Genomic DNA, 18,200 nt, shown 5'->3' on the forward strand with positions numbered 1-18,200 from the left:
GATTATGATACTGTACACTCTTTAACCCTTATCCACAAGTGACCTCTGGGCCTTGATAAGTGGTGACTTCTATGTGAAAAAAAAAGGGACTTTATAACTACTGATAACGTCTAGAATTTCCAAAAGTTACCTATAAGTACTAACCAAACTCATTGTTAATTTTTGGTAATCCAATGTTGTCCGATGTGTTTTGAATGATGTTTCAGATGATGATGGTCACTAAACTGTGCTTCATACAGGGTGACCCCCATAAATGCCACCCATGGAATTGTTAATAAAATTCACAATATTCTTTCTGCAATCCAACCTTATTTGGTACGAAAATACTTCAGTCGACGCCTAACTTTTCCACCAAGTTTCTGTCATGAATGATGAACACAACTGGATACAATATGCAAAACTGTAAACGACTCTGACATATTTCTCTCCTGACACTGTTGTGATTTTCAGCTTAGGAATAGTCGGAATAGTAGGATTGTTTTGATAGAGATTTTATTTTTGGTGCTCCAACAAAGGAGGGATTGGACCTAGTAATTCACTCCTGTTCATCTGCTCATTTATTCGTACTTTTCTCAATAACCATGCCTTGGAATTTTTTGAAATTTTGCACAAACATGAGTCATGGTGAAAGTAAAATTTTTGCCAGAACGGATTTTCTGGAATTACTCTGATTGTCCTCCCTAGGAAGTATTATAGGGGTAAAATTGCCCCCAAATCATTCGTCCATTTGTTTGTTCGCACTTTTCTCAATAACTACGCCTTTGATTTAAAAAAAAATAAATATATTTGCACAAACATTAGTCATGGTGAAAGGAAATTTTTGCCAGATAGGGGGCATTTTAGAGGTAAAATTGCCCTCAGATCGTTTCTTTGTGAAAGGAGACTTCGCATGCTCGGCTTGTGTGTTTTTAAGATAATCCTACAGACAAAAATTGTGAGGGTGGATTATGGTCTGATGAATGTGAAGCTCATTGAAGACATTTCTTACTGATGAAACTACCTTGAAAGTATCCCCTCATATCATTGAATGATGATAAAAGACTGTTGGATAATCATGATTAACACTTCAACATCTTTACAATACATATTGTATTTTGAAATTAAATAATATAGACAGGGGTTAAGATGCCGAAAAATATTCTTACCCCAAAATATTTTATTTATTTGGATTTTTTCTGACTGCTATTCTCCTCTTGATTATTATTTTTGCAATGGTTTAGCCGATGTAACCTGTTTCCTTCCATGGGTACATCGTTTTGAACTTGGGGAATCTTTCAGTCATTTCGAACTGAACTCTTGTTTGATTATAGACCATTTTTAAGATAAATTTTACCTTAAATCCACCTACACATTTTTCTTTAAAATGACAGCTTTTATAAGTTTTCCACTAAGAATATCTCATTTACATTTGGTGGATAAAAGTAATTTTCGTGATAGAAAGCTCTGTATTATGCACTTTAAATCACTGGCTGCTAGGTTAGTACGCATGGGTGAAGAACAAATCTAATTATATCCGACTGACACTACCTTCCCTTAAATTTCTTTGTTGGTTCATAGTATTTTCACGCGGGGAACCTGACAGCGATTATCAAGATTAAATTTATGGCAAATATTTTGACAGCCACCCCCACTCACAAAATGGGGTGTCTATTCTGAAAGCCATTCTTAACATGGATATGTTGTGGGTGACTATTCCAAAAACCGTTCTTAACATAAGGTTGGGGGTGTCTATTCTGAAAGCTGTTAACATGAGGAGGTTAGGGGTTGGGCAACAACTGTACTTAAATTTTTCTGAGAGGGGTGGGGCATACTTCCACCGGGCAATGCCGGCTAACGGGTTCTGCTAGCAATATTTATTAAAAACAATTTCACACTTGTCTGGTCTTTCTAACCGTTAAATTTTAAATTGTTACCGTGTGTTTCAAACAGTGAATTCCTTTTTATTACATACGCATTCGACAGATGCCAAAATACTGTAATCGGACTTTTGACAACTACAAACATCTCAAGTCATGCTAGGGATTACCACCACTACTAAAAGGAAGAAAAAGAAAAAAAACAAAGCTGTCTAATTTCCTGAAAATGAATATTTTACTATTTAAAAAAAAAAAAAAAAAAAAAATTCAATTTTATTTTTAATAAATAGCAATATTTTATTAAAAACAATTTCACACTCGTCTGGTCTTTCTGAACATTAATTTTTTATTTTTTATTTATTTTTTTTTTTGTAATGAGTTTAAAATGTTAAAACAGTGATTATTTAAAAAAATTTTTTTTTTAATATGCAAATCCCAATCAAATCCCTATTATATTCTGTTTTGTATAATGGTATATGTTAACTTAGTTGTGAAAGATATCACAAGAATGCTGATGATTGTATTCGGTTTAACATGCTTACATGTGTTGGACAGCTTTTAGAAATTGACTTTCAAACGAACCTATCTCTGGCCAGGACTTTATTTATCCCTCTTTCTCTCGAGTCCATCTTCATCACTTCTTCCCATGTTTTTCTTGACCTTCTTTTATGAATTGACCCTCTTACTTCAACTGCTCTACATCTACTAAACCAAGAACTAATTTATTTTCTTAATGTGACCATACAATCAAAGTCTCCTGTTCTACACATATCTCCCTATGGTGATCAGTTTTAATCTTTCTTTGAGGTCATCAAAACTAAGACTTGCATTACTATTCTCATAGCAGTTCTTTCCATGCAGTGCATTTCCTCCACCCTCGCTGGCCTGATTTCTCTTTCATGCATTATTACACTGATAAACTCTTCCCTTAGTCAACACTGGTAACACATTACTGGTTAGTAAAGGCAGAGGTTCCTTGAACTCCATTTCCTGTAAAACGTTTGTAACAAACACTCATCTAACTACAATAACGGTCTATAATTTCCTTTACTCTATACTTGTGTCTAAAACTAAATGAAGATTCAAATGAGCAACGTTTCTTTCATAAAACTACCCCTTTGTGGAACACAACACCACTGGACTGCTTTCCAGCTAACTATAACACGGTCGCGTTGAAGGCTAATTGTAAACAAGTTCTTGTTGAGCCATCCTCTTAAATAATTAAACCATACCAAAGTTCCACCATAACCAATCAGCATGTTATCTTATTGGCTAGATGAAACTCATTAACTCTTATCCTTGAGTGACCTTTAGGTCTTGATAAACGATACCCACTCTCTCCCAGTAAAAAAAAAAAAAAAGAAAGATATCTATTCATAACTTGCAATGATTATAATTAAAAAAAACGTCTATAGTTGATTTATTTATTTTAGAAATTGCAGGCGCAAAAAAAAAAAAATGAATTGTTTCTCTTGTTTTAGTGATTTCTCAGCTATGTAAGAAGAAAATGAACACGGTGTTATTTTTTAAGGTTTTCTTTTTCATTTATAAAGTGGGGCATTGATTATTGAAGTCTGGCTTACTTCTTTGTGTTTCTTCAAATTGGAAATAATGGACATAGCAACATAGACATACAAACAGTTAAACTATTTTCTTGGTTAGCTTGTAAAACTAGACAGAATCAGGACAATGTCCTCAAACAGCTTTTCATTTTTTTTTTTTACTTATATATTTGCTTAATATTTAACATTGTTTTTGTACATTCTGTTTGAATGTCAAAAAATTAAAACATTCGAAAAACGATATTATAAAATGTATTTTTGGTTTGTGAAATGTCAGGTGAGTTAATTTTATGTGTGTGTGTATCTTCAATGTACGCAATTCATTCGTAAACTAATAAACGGATCATTGATTTTGGATCACAGCTGCTTAACATAAGCAATCTAATTATAATATATAATTAATAATATATAGTTAAATAATGTGGGCTATATTTAGTTTAATTTAGTTTTTTATGAAAGCAGCAAAGAATGGATGGAAGTTCTTTGTGAAAATTCAGATACCTCCAATTTTTTGGAAATTTTAACAATCAATTAATATTTTCCACACTTCAGATCTTGGACATATTTTAAAGGGTTTTTAGGGGCATAATATAAGAACAACTTCCCATTTAAAAATGAAAATATTTCAGATTTACATTAAAACTTATCCTTAGTCATTCCAAATCAATTGATAAATTTTTAGACATTTTCTTGAATCAAAATCATTTGAAAGATTTTGATCAAAATTAGAATAAACATTCTAGACACAAGGTTTATTATATCATGGTTTTAATCCTTGTAAGGAGACATAATTGGTACAAAACTGTTCTGTTTGAGGAATTTTATCCAACTTGGGACAAGTCTTCTTTTAGTTATATATTAGTATAATATACTTATGGCAAGTAAGCAACACAGAAATATTTGTTTCGTTCATGAAGGAAATCATTGCACATTTTGTCTTAATACTACTAAGCTTTACTCATGTATTGAACACTGTTGCAGTAAATAGCGAAACACACACACACACACATATATGCCACAGTAATACAAGGTTCCTTCAATAAGTTTCCAGACTTTTTCGTATGGGCACTTTTATTGTTAGTACACACATGAAACTGTATTCCTCTTCAAAGTAATCTCCTCCAACTGCAATGAATTTGTACTATTCAAACGTTTGAATAGTACAAATTCATTGCAGCTGGAGGAGATTACTTTGAAGAGGAATACAGTTTCATGTGTGTATTAACAATAAAAGTGCCCATTGATACACTCACACAAGAGGACTACCATGGGGCCATTCAAAAGTTGTTCAACGTCTGAATGGCCCCATGGTAGTCCTCTTGTATGAGTGTGTCAATGAGCCTCATCACAGCCTCTTTCATCTCCTACAATTATCTCCTAACGACAGCTTCTAAGGTTTTTCTTGAGCTTAGGGGATAACCAAAAGTTGTAGGGAACAAGGTCTGAACTGTAGGGCGGGTGAGGGACTCTCTTGATGCTCATCTTGGTCAAATAGTCTGAGATGGATGGAGTTGTGGACTGGTACATTTACGCAAATCTTCTGCATCTTCAGTTTCCTTGCGAATAATTGTGTTTTCAAGTTCTCACACTGATATCAAACTGTGCACTTATTGTCTCTAAAGACATATGATGGTCCTTCTCCATGAAATTCTTTATTTGGCCAATCAACTCTGGTGTTCTGACTTCCTTACTCTTCCCACACCTTTCATCAATTCTCACAGACTCCTTGCCTTCCTTGAATCTCTTATGCCACTGAAAAACTGATGCTTGATTCATGCAAGATTATCCAAAAGCAGTCTGAAGCATTCCGTACGTTTCTGAGTAATTTTTTTTCCAAGTTTTAAACAGAATTTTGTCTATCATTCTTCTAAAGTGTCCATGCGTCCAGACTGCAATTCTGAAATTCACCAGCTGTGACACTCCAGCTTTAGTAGGGCATATTCCGATTCTTGCTGTAACTGTTCATTTGAACCTGAAATCATAAGAATTAGTCGGTAATCTAATAAGATGTATAGCAATGACTTACTAAATTTTCAAGAGTCTGCGACAATTTTAAATGACTGTATAAAAAATCTGGAAACATATAGAAGGCATCTTGTATATATATATATATATATATATATATATATAATATATATATATATGTTTGTGTGTGTATGTATATATATATGTTTGTGTGTGTATATATATATATGTGTGTGTGTCTTGGAAGTTTTTTAACCTTTTAAAACTATACAAAAAAATTTTTTTTATCATCATTCGTTAGAAAATTATTTAGTCAGTAAGTCATTCAATAACCTACAATCACTGCATCAACTTGCTCTCTCGAATTCACTATAGTACGATTAATAATTTATTTTTAAGGGATCATCAGTTGTTTACCATGAAACACTGTTTCGGGGATTTACACACACACACACACACATATAAATTTGTGTATTGATATTCATATTAAAAACCCGTTTTTCTCTTTATTTAAAAAGAAAATACAACTTTGTTATATATGGGTCATGGAATTGCATTCATCTACAAAAGATCTGGCTAATTTTGCATATTCTTTTAAACATTCATTTTCATTAATTCCCTATTAGTTTTTTCCTGTTTTATGGGATGATGATCTTTAGTTAACTATTACGAATAATTATATTCATGCAGATATTCTACATCATTGATACTAATCGTTTGGTTTTGATTCTCGGAGGTGGTGCACAAGCCATTATTTTTTAAAACTTTTTAAATCCTTACTATATATTGGGTCCAACATTTTAATAAATACGAAATCTGCATTAATCAAAATATCATATTTAAGCGTAATTTATGACTGGGTAATGCTAGGCGACCTGCTAGTGTATGTACATATATACGCTTTCTAAGCTGCTTTAGGTGAGATTATTCTTAAAGTTGATTTCACTTCATTGTAAAAAATGAGTTATAGCATCTTTTTAATTTAGATAATTTTACAAATAAGTTTGAATCTAGTCAACATAGTTGGTTGTTCATATGATAATTTCTGAGTGATGTGGCACACATCAATTATGTTATATGTATATATGTTGGGTAGGTAGGTAGATATCTAACAAGATGATCCGAAAAAAAAAAAATATTTCACTAGTGTCAAAGCATCTATTATCTCTTTGTTTATTGTTTTCTATGAGAACTTTGTGAAATTTGAATACAAGGCAGGAATTAAAATTTTTTTATAAAGATTTTTGGTTATTAAGTTGCTATCAAATAGATGCTTCAAGACAGTTGCATTGATAAGATCAACGTACACATTTTTGTTGTAAATGCTATCTCTCAAAGCATATTTAAACGAATATGCCGCTTCTGTCTCCTAAAATCTAGTAAAGGGGGAGGAATTATTGGTAATAACAAAGTTGGAAAGATCTCGAAGTTTGACATATAGGCCCAAAGAAAGTCGGAGGTTACATCAGCCGAACTGTTGTAAGAATAACACTCAAGATGAGAACAGTAGTCTGAATAATTCAAATAATACAATTGAGTTGAAGATTTACAATTTATTGTAGAAAAGAAGTTACATATTTTTTTTCTGTGAGTCAATGAGGAGTACATGTGTTTTCAAAATATTTTCATTCATTTTGTAATTATAATTGCGCATTTTATTTGCTTTGAAAGAGTTTTGTGTGTTTATTAAGTGGAGTGTTTTCAGTTTGTTATATTGCTCCAAATTTTTAATAGGGTCTAATTTGTAGTTGGGAAACTCATTATTAACTAGTTTCTTTTTACATTTGAGTTTTTTACAAAAAGATTGTTTGGGAAGAAGAGATTCGTTTTGCCCAGAATATCACGTCTTTAATAATGGTTCCATTTAAATTTTTTAATGTAAAAGGTCGTTTTCAAGCTGAGTGTACGGGAGTTAGTGTAAATTTTCTAAATTTACTGCTAAAAGAAATTAAATGGTACATTGTACTGACAGTATACACACAACTCCAAAGATGGTCTGTGATAGGACTGAAGGTATTGGAGATTTCAAGACTCTTGATGAAATAATTAGCAAATTTCAGTTTCAGAAAGGCTCAAAAGTCGCTAAACAAGATATGTAGAGAAAAACTGTCTATAATATTCAATTAAATACTAGCAGGCCCTGTGAAAATTCCACAGCAAACTTTTTCATATGTAATGTACTGAAGTTGGCATTTCTGTGGATGTTCAGCATAAATAGAAATGCCCTGATATTAGTGTAGCTCTTTTGCTAAAGCTGCAAAAGTATTTATCTAAGTTAGCAGGGATGCCTGGCGTAGCCCGGTTGTAAAATACACTTAAATATATTTTAGTTTATGCAAATTTCGTATATATTATTAGTCAATTTTCTATCAATTCTTATGTTATAAAGTTGTGATTTAAAAAAAAAAATATATATATATATCCATAACTTGGATGCCGTAGCTTGAATTGAAACCAAAACTTATGAAGGTAAAATCATTTATTACAAAAAAAATGGAGGGTCATAACGATTAAATGACAGTCACTCAGAAGAAAAAAAGATTTAAGCATGACACAAAATAACAAACATGATATCATCAATATATAGATGCTGAGGTCCATCGTTGGAACAACAAATGGCTTACACTCAACGGAAGCAGCCTTGAATGACTCTGCCTGTTCGACCAGTATTCAGGACGTGAACTTGTTGGAAAGAGCTGGTATTTGAACAGTGTCTTCTCATTTAAGTAAAATCAATTAGTTTCGCTTATAGAAAGTTTTATTTCAAATTTTTGCTAAAATCAGGGTTAACAATTTTAATGAAAGAATGAGGATTATTTACAAACTGAGTACTTTCGATTCTGCTTCAAACATTCTTTGGAGTATTAGTAAAAAAAAAAACAGAACAAAATGAGATAAAAAGATAAAATTGATAAGTTAAATGCACAAGAGTTTAGTTTTTTTTTTTTTTTTTTTTTTTTTTTCAAGGTTACATACTGATAAATTTATTTTTTTCACATGAAATTATGGGATATTCATTTTTTTTTTCTTTCCTTTTTACTAATGAATCGCCACTTATCAAGGCTGAAAGCCACTCAAGGATAATGGTTAATGAGATCAATAGATTGGCAGTTAAATAATGAAATGTTTGGTTTGGTTTGGTTGTTTTGTTTTACACCATATCAACCCATTTAATACCGAATCCAGTTATTTTGGAAATAGTATTCATGCTGCATTCAGTTATTTTGTAGAATGTTTTTATTCTTCAAGTTCAATCGATAGTTTGTCGTGTTTGGTTTGGTAGTTTTATAATGGATTTTATCGTTTTTGTTCCCTGCCTTGCAGAACATGAATGAGTTTTGCAATGGGAGAGAGAATAGGGTTACAGTATTAATGTTTGGTACATTTAAAGTTAGAAAACTAGTCAGGAAGTGGGCGAAAGATAAAGGGGGAAATGGGTAGGGGGAAAATGTGTGTTGTTTTTGGTTTTGCACAACATAATTAAGTTTTGCAAAAGGGAAGTAGAAAAACAAAAAAACATCAATGTTGGGTGCATTTCATCTCAGGAAGCCAATATCTTCAGACAGCCTGATCTGGTAGCACCAGGAATAATGAAAGAATATTATGAGAAAATTAAAATTTGATTGATTACTTATGAGAACTGTTTATGACATTTGTTAGCATTGAAGACGGCCATGTTGCAGTCTGCAGGGAAGCAGTCACATGGTAATGTGTTTACCAGGTGGGAAGTTGTTGGAGAGAAACTTTGTTAATGTAAATTCTGTTTGGTGTTAGGCATACATAAGAAGTATGTAGTATGCAATCTTATAGAACTATGCAAAATTGAAATTTTTTTGAATGTTGATCAGGGTTTATGACTTCGTTTGTTGATTTTAATAATTTAACCCTACATCGTAATCTGTATTGGTAAAAATTAGTCATGTTTGTGAAAGCATCAAAAGTTTTAGCTATTATATATCCTCATTCAACCTAACCTTGACTTTTGCTCTAGAAATATTGGCCATTTGATCCGCCATCTTCAGTTCAATTTGTTGTTTCCACTTTTATAGAATACTGCTAGCGTTATAAGGGTCACTTTAAAATAAGCTGATGATGACACTGTATCTTGCCTGAGTGATATTACGCGATCTGGAAACTGAAGCTGCTTTCTCAAGTCAACCAGTCGCGCAGAAGAAAAGACTGCGTATTGATTTGTTCTGTGACTGATAACACTCTACGCCTGACAAATAAAACGCTACCCTGAACGTGAACATACTTGTTCGTTATGTCTCTAAGGTGACCTCTGTATCTATCTTCAGCAATTGATTAATGCCAACTGCTCTTCCCTACGGACATCAGCATCAACTGCTTAATAGTTGCTTTGGTTACTCCATCGTGGGGGTATAGCAAACATTTTGAAGATGCTTTTTCCTATGATATAGAGAGATGTATGTTGGTATGATGACGTTGACATGTCCCTTAACCCACTGGGGTCGTGGGGGCGCTGCATTATTTCGTACAGCGTGTTTGGGGCAAGAATAGCCTGGTGGCGCCCATCCCTCTCCAGACTCCAAGCACATACAGCACCTGATATTACCAAATGGTCATCCATTTTAGTATTTGCCAGGCTCAATGTTGCTTAACTTCAGTGATCTTACAGGAACCGGTGTATCAACGTTATTATGCCATATTAGGCCTATAGTAATCTAATATATGAAGCATTTATTTTGATAGTATTATTATTCAAGAAACAAAATATTTGAACAGAGAATATTCTTGTCAGGCATCATATTGTGTATTAATTTTTTTTTTTTATTTGTAATATTTAAATTAGAATAAAGACTTTGTTTTGCTTTGACATTAATTTGAGTAAATAAAATCTCTTTTAACGATTAATCTTGCAAATTTTGTTTTTCTGTTAAAAATTGAAATCACAGAAAAGTGCATATTTTATTTTTGGTTTCTGTAACATTTTTCTTTGGATTTATATGCTTAGTTTTAACTGCTCTGGTCCTAGCCGGTCTCATGACAAATGAACTTGTATTAAACTCTCCCCTCCCTTAAAGAATGTAATAATGATGAGCAAGCATGTAGTACATTACTACTTCCTAAGGAGGAGGTAATTCTTGGGAGAATGGTATAATGAAAATAAGATATTACGATATTCCCCTCCCCCCACAAAAAAAAAAAGGGCAGCTGTGCATGTAATTGTGAGACAAGGGTTACAATCTCCAATCACACCTCTCTTGAATCGGCACTGTTTGAGTCCAGAGGCAAGAAGTCCAGGACGACTGGAAACAATGCTGAGATGAGCGGAGAGCACATACAGCACCTGGAAGTCCCAAATGGTCACCATTTTGTACTGATGAGGTTCAACATTGCTTAACTTCGGTGATTCAGTAGGAACCGGTGTGTCAACGTGATTATGCCGTACGTGGAAAGATGATACAATAACATAAGAAACTGCTCCCTCCCCAGTGAATTGAGCACTGAAAAATAGTGCATTAGTCTAGAATAGTGTAGTGAATTGAATTGAGCATCAAAAGATGTTAATAGAAGTAATAATTCGGACAGACAGACAGATACCAAATCTCCATTTATAATATATATGATATTGACACTTCAATAAAAAAAAACGAATAAACCCATAAAAACATGTAATTATTGGAAACTTGATTAGACATTAGTTAAACTTGCCACATGGATGATCTGGAGAGGAAATCAGGAATAATTTTCAATTAATATTATTTGATTGAATTTTGTGTCCAATCAGTAGATGATAAACTTTTTTTTTTTTTTGTCCGACTTTAAAAGAAAATCATAGAAAATTAGTATTTGTGGATATCATGTTAATTCATGCGGCATCACCCATCAAGGCTAAAAGTCACTCGAGGATAAAGGTGAATGTGATGGATGAATTGTTAGGTGAATGATGGATATTATGAGAGGATTGGAAATGATGAATGGAATGAACAATTTTATTACTTATGAGGATGATTTATGGCACGTACTTGCTGACGTCCATGTTGTAGTTTATAGAAAAGCATTCCAGCCATAATGTGTTCTGCAGATGGAAGGGTCTTTGTAAAAAGGAACTCTGTTCATTTTATACAACTACGTGTTATTAAATAGAGAATTTATAACTGAGATGGCAATTGTTTTAATAACAATATTTAACTATTACTGTCTGGCCGTATCGGATCTAAATATTGCTTTTCTTGATCATTGACTCCTTTTGCTGCGCATACTTAGCCATTAATTATCAGTAATTAAAAAAAATATACATATACTCAATATCTGAATTTAAAAAATTGTCAGCTAAATATTCCTTGAATAAATAAAACAAATGTCATATTTCAAATTTACTTAAAATTATATCCATCAGGTGTATATTAAAATTATCTTCTATAATATAAATCTCGCCTGTCTGTTTAAATGTATGTTTGTATGTCTGCCTAAAACTTTCGACAGAGGCGATGGATCTTCACGAGATCAATATAGTTTTGAAGCTTGACTCTTTGGATGACAAATTGGCTAAAAACATTCAACAAGGAGGAGTCGTTTTTTTTTTTTTTTTCCCCGATATTTTCGAAAGTCAACCTCTCTTTTCAATGACTAGCCTTAATTTAAACATCTTCTGCTGTTACGCCCATTGTCAAACCAAAGACATCACTTTATTTATTTTTTTATGTTCTTTTCCTCCTTTGTGGTACGGGTTCAAGCCTGCTTGCCTACTACTTTTTTTTTTTTTTTTGCTCAACACACACTTCCAAGCACCCGGGCAACGCTGGGCATCCAGGCTAATGTTAAAATAAAAATTGAAATAGGTTTTTAAAATTGGTTTAGTTGATGTAACGACAGAATATGATTTTAGAACAATTCATTAAAAAAAAATTCAAAATTAGCTACAGTTAGTTAATTTTGCATTACATGCATATTTTATCTTTGCTGATAGAACGATCTCAGTTTATAAACTCCGTATAAAACATTTATACAGACATGAATACATGCATTATTATCATTATTATTAGACAGGTTATTGCATCTATTTTGGCTCGACAACAATATTTAAATATATTCTACTTAAGTCAGTTATCATCTCAATTGTCAATTTTCTATTAAATAATATTCATTGTTAAATTGTTTGAGGATTTCATTTTCAATTATTAAACATTTTGTTTATTTCTTATCCTTTAGTAGATTTTAGCCTACGTGGATACTAATTAGTAAGAAAAAAATTCCACTGTAAATTTTTAGGTATGTCTTTTTTTTTTTTTTTTTTAATACTAATTACCGTTTATCAAGGCCCCCAAACCACTTGAGAGTTAATGAGTAACACCGTGATGATTAATAATGGTGGAACTTGAGTAGTGTTTGATTATTTAGAATGATGGCCCAACAAAAACTTGTTTACATTAGACTTTAAAATGACCATGTTATAGTCAGCTGAGGAGTAGCCCTTCGGTATGTGTTCCATAGCTGGGTTGCTCTAGGAAATAACTTTTGCTCATGGAATTTTCGTTTAGTTTTAGAAAACGAAAGCAATTGACAGTTGTTATATCTAGACAAGTGGCTGCAGAGAAGGGGGGGGCATAGATAGAAATTCATTTGAACACCTGCCATGAAAATAACAGCAGATGTCATTGTCCATTTTGACCCTTAACCTATAAGAACATCTAATAGATCATTTGATCAGTTTTTATATGCAAATCATCAGTTATTATCAATAGTAAACGTAATAGTTGGAGCAAGACATAATTGTCATGATGCCAATTTTTGGTGTGAAAGAATTCAACAAGATGGGAAGAATTTGCAACTAGAAGCTTATTCATAATTTTGACTAAAATAAAGTAGCTATTCATCTTTAATCTTTTTCTTACAAAGGAGTCCCCTCTTATCAAGGCCCGGAAGCCACTCGAGGATAAGGGTTAATGAGCGTACGGTAGTAAATGGGGTAATATCATAGTAATCGTTAGCAGTGGAAATTTGGTAAATTGGATTACTTAAGGGGACGGCTCGTTAAGAATTTGTTTACATTGGACTTGAAGACAACCATATTGTAGCCAGTTAGAAAATAGAACAGTTCCACAGGTGTGCAATTCTAAGAAAGAAGCTTTGTTCATGAAATCTATGCCAAAATGTTGAAACAATTCTCAAGAGAAGAACAGTAGTCTGGATAATCCAAATAATACAAAATAAGAATGTATTGTATGATTAACTGAAGAACCGATTCATTTAGGATTTTTAGCAACTTGAGCTTCCAATGTCTGAAGGTATTGATGGACGATCAAACCAATATAGTCTCTCTTTTTTTTTTTTTTTTTTTAACTATATATTACGTATGCTTTAATAAGTATTGTTTTTGTGTTAATATGGAAGCAAGCTATACATTTGAACCATTAGGTTTAGTGTGTATAATTGAAGGCCTTCTTTTGATGAATGAAGGCCAAGTGATGTTTTCATCTATTCTTCTCTTCATGTACAGCTGCCAAGATTTCTTTAACAGTAAAGAAAAGAAAAAAAAAAAACTGCACTTGTGAAGATCAATCAAAATACGTTTCCTTTTGCTGTCAAAACTGCTGTTTCTTTCTTCTTTCAGTACTTTTTTTACTTTTCTTGTGTAATCTTGTCTAACACCACTATCTGCTTTTCATTGATTTGAAAAAAAACATTTTCTTCAATTTCAATTTTATAGATCCTTCACAAAAAAACTGCCTACCTTTTTATAAAAGCTTTATAATTCTTGTATGTCCATCCCTTCTCCTCTCTTTTGTATACTGCGAACATGATTTTGGGACATTTCCATGGCAAATGTAAACAAAATTGAATTTCCGTTGTGAAAATGTATTTGTACATGTTTCTATTGCGGCTCCACTTGTAGTCTCCCTCATTTTAAAATTATGTTTAAAACACCTGAAAGTTCAGAATAGACGACTGAAATGATTTTTTTTTTTTTTTTTTTGTAAATGCCTGCTTTCACTTGGTTCTATATATTTGTTTCGGCATATCCCCTGGAGAGGAGGTTGGGTCAGTTGCATCCAGAGAATTTATTGATCCATCAAAAAAACAGATATGAGAATTAGCCAATCATCATTCCAGTGGCGAGCCCCAAAGAGGCAAGGGATCAGTTCAGTAATCCATTTCACTGTTCTAAGCTAGTTCTCTTAGCTGATCTCCACATTTTTTCTCAACTCTGAGCAGCGACTGGTTTAATGGCTTTGTGGATGAAATCATCTGGATTGCAACAAAAAGTGTGATCAAACCAACGGAGACATCTTGAAAGAAAGGTTTGCTGCTGAGAGGATATGTTGCAGCAATAAAAAATGATGGCATTTGAGATGAACTGTTGTCAGTCAACATGAAAGCTGGGACATAAGCAGTAGTGATTGAACATCTCCAGCTTTTGTAGTTACTTGTTAGATCTTACATCATTTAATCTATAATATAAATCTCACCTGTTTGTTTAAATGAATGTATATATGTATGCCTAAAACTTTCAACAGAGGCGACGGATTTTCACGAAATTGGTATCATTTTGAAGCTCGGATGACAAATATCGAAAAATTAGCCAAAAACATTTATTCCTTCATCCTCAACTGAGCAGTTTTCTAAAAGAAGGGGTTGCATTGACTTTGCCTAATTTTAACGTTCCGAACGTCCGGTCGCGTCATGGAGTAGCTGTAAGACGTCAGATTTTCTTTCACTTTCTTTTCTGCCTTCGCGTCACGGGTTCAAGCCTGCTTGCTTACTACCACTTTTTTTTTTTTGCTTAACACACACCTCCAAACACCCAGGCAATGCCGAGCACCCAAGCTAGTAAATCGTAAATGCAATTTCATGTTCGTACATACTTTCTTTTTTTTCTAAAAGGTGGGAACAGCCCAATTGCTCAAGATGTAATGCAAAAAATATTTTAAAAATATTTCATCTGATGTCACAGTTGCATCAGACATAAAAGTTAAGCTCAAGTATACTTTCTTGGTCTTTGGTTAAAGTGTAGCATCTGATCTGTTTAAAAATGGTTCAATAATATGCAGTGGCATTAATGAGGTTCAATCATAAAACAGAACTGTCATAAACTCTGACAAGTCTTTGGAAAATAGAACGCCCACCCTCCACCCTAATCAGATATTCTATTAACCAGAGTTCTTAGTGACACCATGCTACAAAAAACAAAAACAAAAAAAAACACAAACTGATTCCATGCCTGGTAAAGACATATATCGTCAAAACTAAATTAATTTTAATTTTTTAAATAAATAAATGTTTATTAAAAAATAAATAAAAAAAATTGTTGTATTGGCTTTTTACAAATTTTAATTCAGAAAGGAACTAATTTTGGATCTTGTCTAAAAAAAAAAACAAATAAAAAAACAAAACAAAAAAACTCGCCTTTCACACTTTTTTCTGATTCAAATACAATCTAATCCAAGTTCAATGGATGACTCAACAGATCCCATTTTTTTTTTAATTTGAAAGATAAGGTTGACCTAGAATCTTTGGACATGGTTACAATACAATTTCACAGATTGGACGAAGAAGCCATTCGTTAAGTAGATTAGATTTGAATCTAAAATCAATCTTGAATACATCATCCCTAAAGCAAATTGTTAATGCATTTCTATATTTGTAAAATCCTAAAAATAGTCTCATCACGTCATGTCTCTTTCCCTTAAAGTGAGTTAATTCGATATTAGCAAAAGACATTTTTGTATGTAAGATTCCTAAATGTTTTTTTCTACTTGTGCTATTGATAATAACACGCGATATTTCCATGACAATAGTGATCTTGATTGATGGATCCGATTCCATTACAGTTTCCACAAAAGAATTCTATTAGAGAATCGAAGGAGGAATTTTCCAGGCAATGTCTCTTGTGACATTAAATGGCTTGAATTAGGAAAGCTAGTCCATCAATTTAAAGTTTAAATGTATGAAAAAAGAAAACAAACAAAAAAAAAAAATGAATACATCAGTTAAGCTTTGCTATACTGTGAAGTATGTGTACAAATGTTATTTTATTTTTATTTTCTTTTTTTTTTTTTTTAAATTTTAGAGATAAGAATTAATAATTAATAAATATATTTGTGTGTGTGTGTGTGTGTGTGTGTGTGTGTGTGTGTGTGTGTGTGTTGGCTATTCTCATTTTGTTCATGGCTGATGAAATGAGAGCAATCTGACCTTGTGGATTAAATGAATGGTACTATTAAAAAATCAGGTATTTAGCAGAGAAACTAACAATGAAGAAAAGGGCCCAAAATTCAAATACATAAATGAATGTTACCAAAGGCAAGATAAATGACTCTTCTACATAGCTGGATAAGTTTTGTGCATTTTTTTACGGAATTTTAAGCGTTTATTCAGTTCGAAAGACGAGTAGTGTCCAGTAGGTAAGTGAAAAGGGCAATCAAGATGGCCGATGAAAGCCTGCTATGTTCATAGTGTTGACAATGTTTCAAAAATTAAAATACTGATAAAAATCCACCATATTAGTGTCACGAAGTATCACAGTAAAACTTATTGGGTGGATTTTGAGACCGTTATTTTCAATGTTCACCTGGAACTATAAAGATTCAATGTATCTATCCACTCTGCCATGGGCTCCGTGGCGCAGTGGATAGAGATGTTGAATGTCTACAGTTCCAGGTGAGCATTGTCTGAAAATAGTGGTTTCAATCCTACCAAAAGTTGGCCAGAGGCTTAGTTGACCAAAACGTCATGAGACGACACCAACTATGGAAGGCAGTAATTGCTGAGAATGCAGTTAGGAGATTCGGAGTTCCTATCCTGTCGCGATTACAACCTGACAAAGGCCAGAGGAATAGTTGGCCGAAACGTTGTGAAACAACAACTAGAAGATGAGGATAATAGCCTGCAAATAAATAAACGAATGTATACATTGCTCGTCTCATCTTCATAATTATTTTTTTTTAAGTTGAACAATGAAGAAGATTGGAAATGATGTGTGTAATGGTTAGAATTTAATTATAAGTATTATCGTTAACATGGTTTGAAAACGATGTTGTAATCAGTTGAACAACAATAGCAGCATGGTATTGTCTTACATGAATGCAAAGTTCTTGGAAAGTAACTTGGTTTATTGCAGCTTTGTTTAGTTTAGATACACATAAGGAGAAAGTTTCTTTGCAGTGGTTGTAGATAGACGAGATATTGCTTTGAATGTGTTACAAGGGGTAACCAGATATTGATGCTCCTACTGATTGTACCTACTATGAAAATATTGATAGCGAAAGAATAGCGACATCCTTTTTGCAAGAAAAGAGAATGTAAGAAAGAGAATAAAGATCATTCCGCCCACTAGATTGTGAAGTCAATTTTGTACTTTTGAAAGCTAGGAAGTTCTAAGCAGTACCTCCTCAGGGTTGCTTCTTCAGCTATTACTTGCACATTCCTCTCTGGTAAATGGTAATAGAATTAATTTTAGTTTCAAGTTTCATGTGCCCTTATGGAACAGATTCATTGCTCTACAAGCACATGAATAAATAAAAATTCCATTTCTTAGGTGGCAGGTGATTGTGTGAAATGAATGCACATTAGCATTGGAGAGCACACGCAAAACTCTGTGCAGAAGATTGCATGTTTGTATCACTATACACATAGATTAAAAAAAAAAAATTGTCCCAAAACAAATATATAACAGATAAATGTTATCATAGGTAACAAGTTACTTTTCTACCTAACTGGATAATTTTTTAGTGTTTTTATTTAATATAAAGTGTTTATTCGGCTTGAAAAACAGTATTTACCAGTGTATTTGAAAAATGCAAATGGCGACGGACTCTGTGTTGAATATGTAAGTTTGGGAAAATGAGTTAAA

General features: G+C 32.8%; 1 protein-coding gene across 2 annotated transcripts in view; it reads left to right on the plus strand.

The window, feature by feature from the left end:
• LOC145269514 (sorting nexin-27-like) overlaps positions 1–18,200 on the plus strand; it is a 382,840-nt gene that overhangs the window by 99,556 nt on the left and 265,084 nt on the right. The window lies entirely within an intron of this gene.

Source organism: Euprymna scolopes, chromosome 4, assembly GCF_053919585.1.
Source record: "Euprymna scolopes isolate OS-2025 chromosome 4, ASM5391958v1, whole genome shotgun sequence".
NCBI lineage: Eukaryota > Metazoa > Mollusca > Cephalopoda > Sepiida > Sepiolidae > Euprymna > Euprymna scolopes.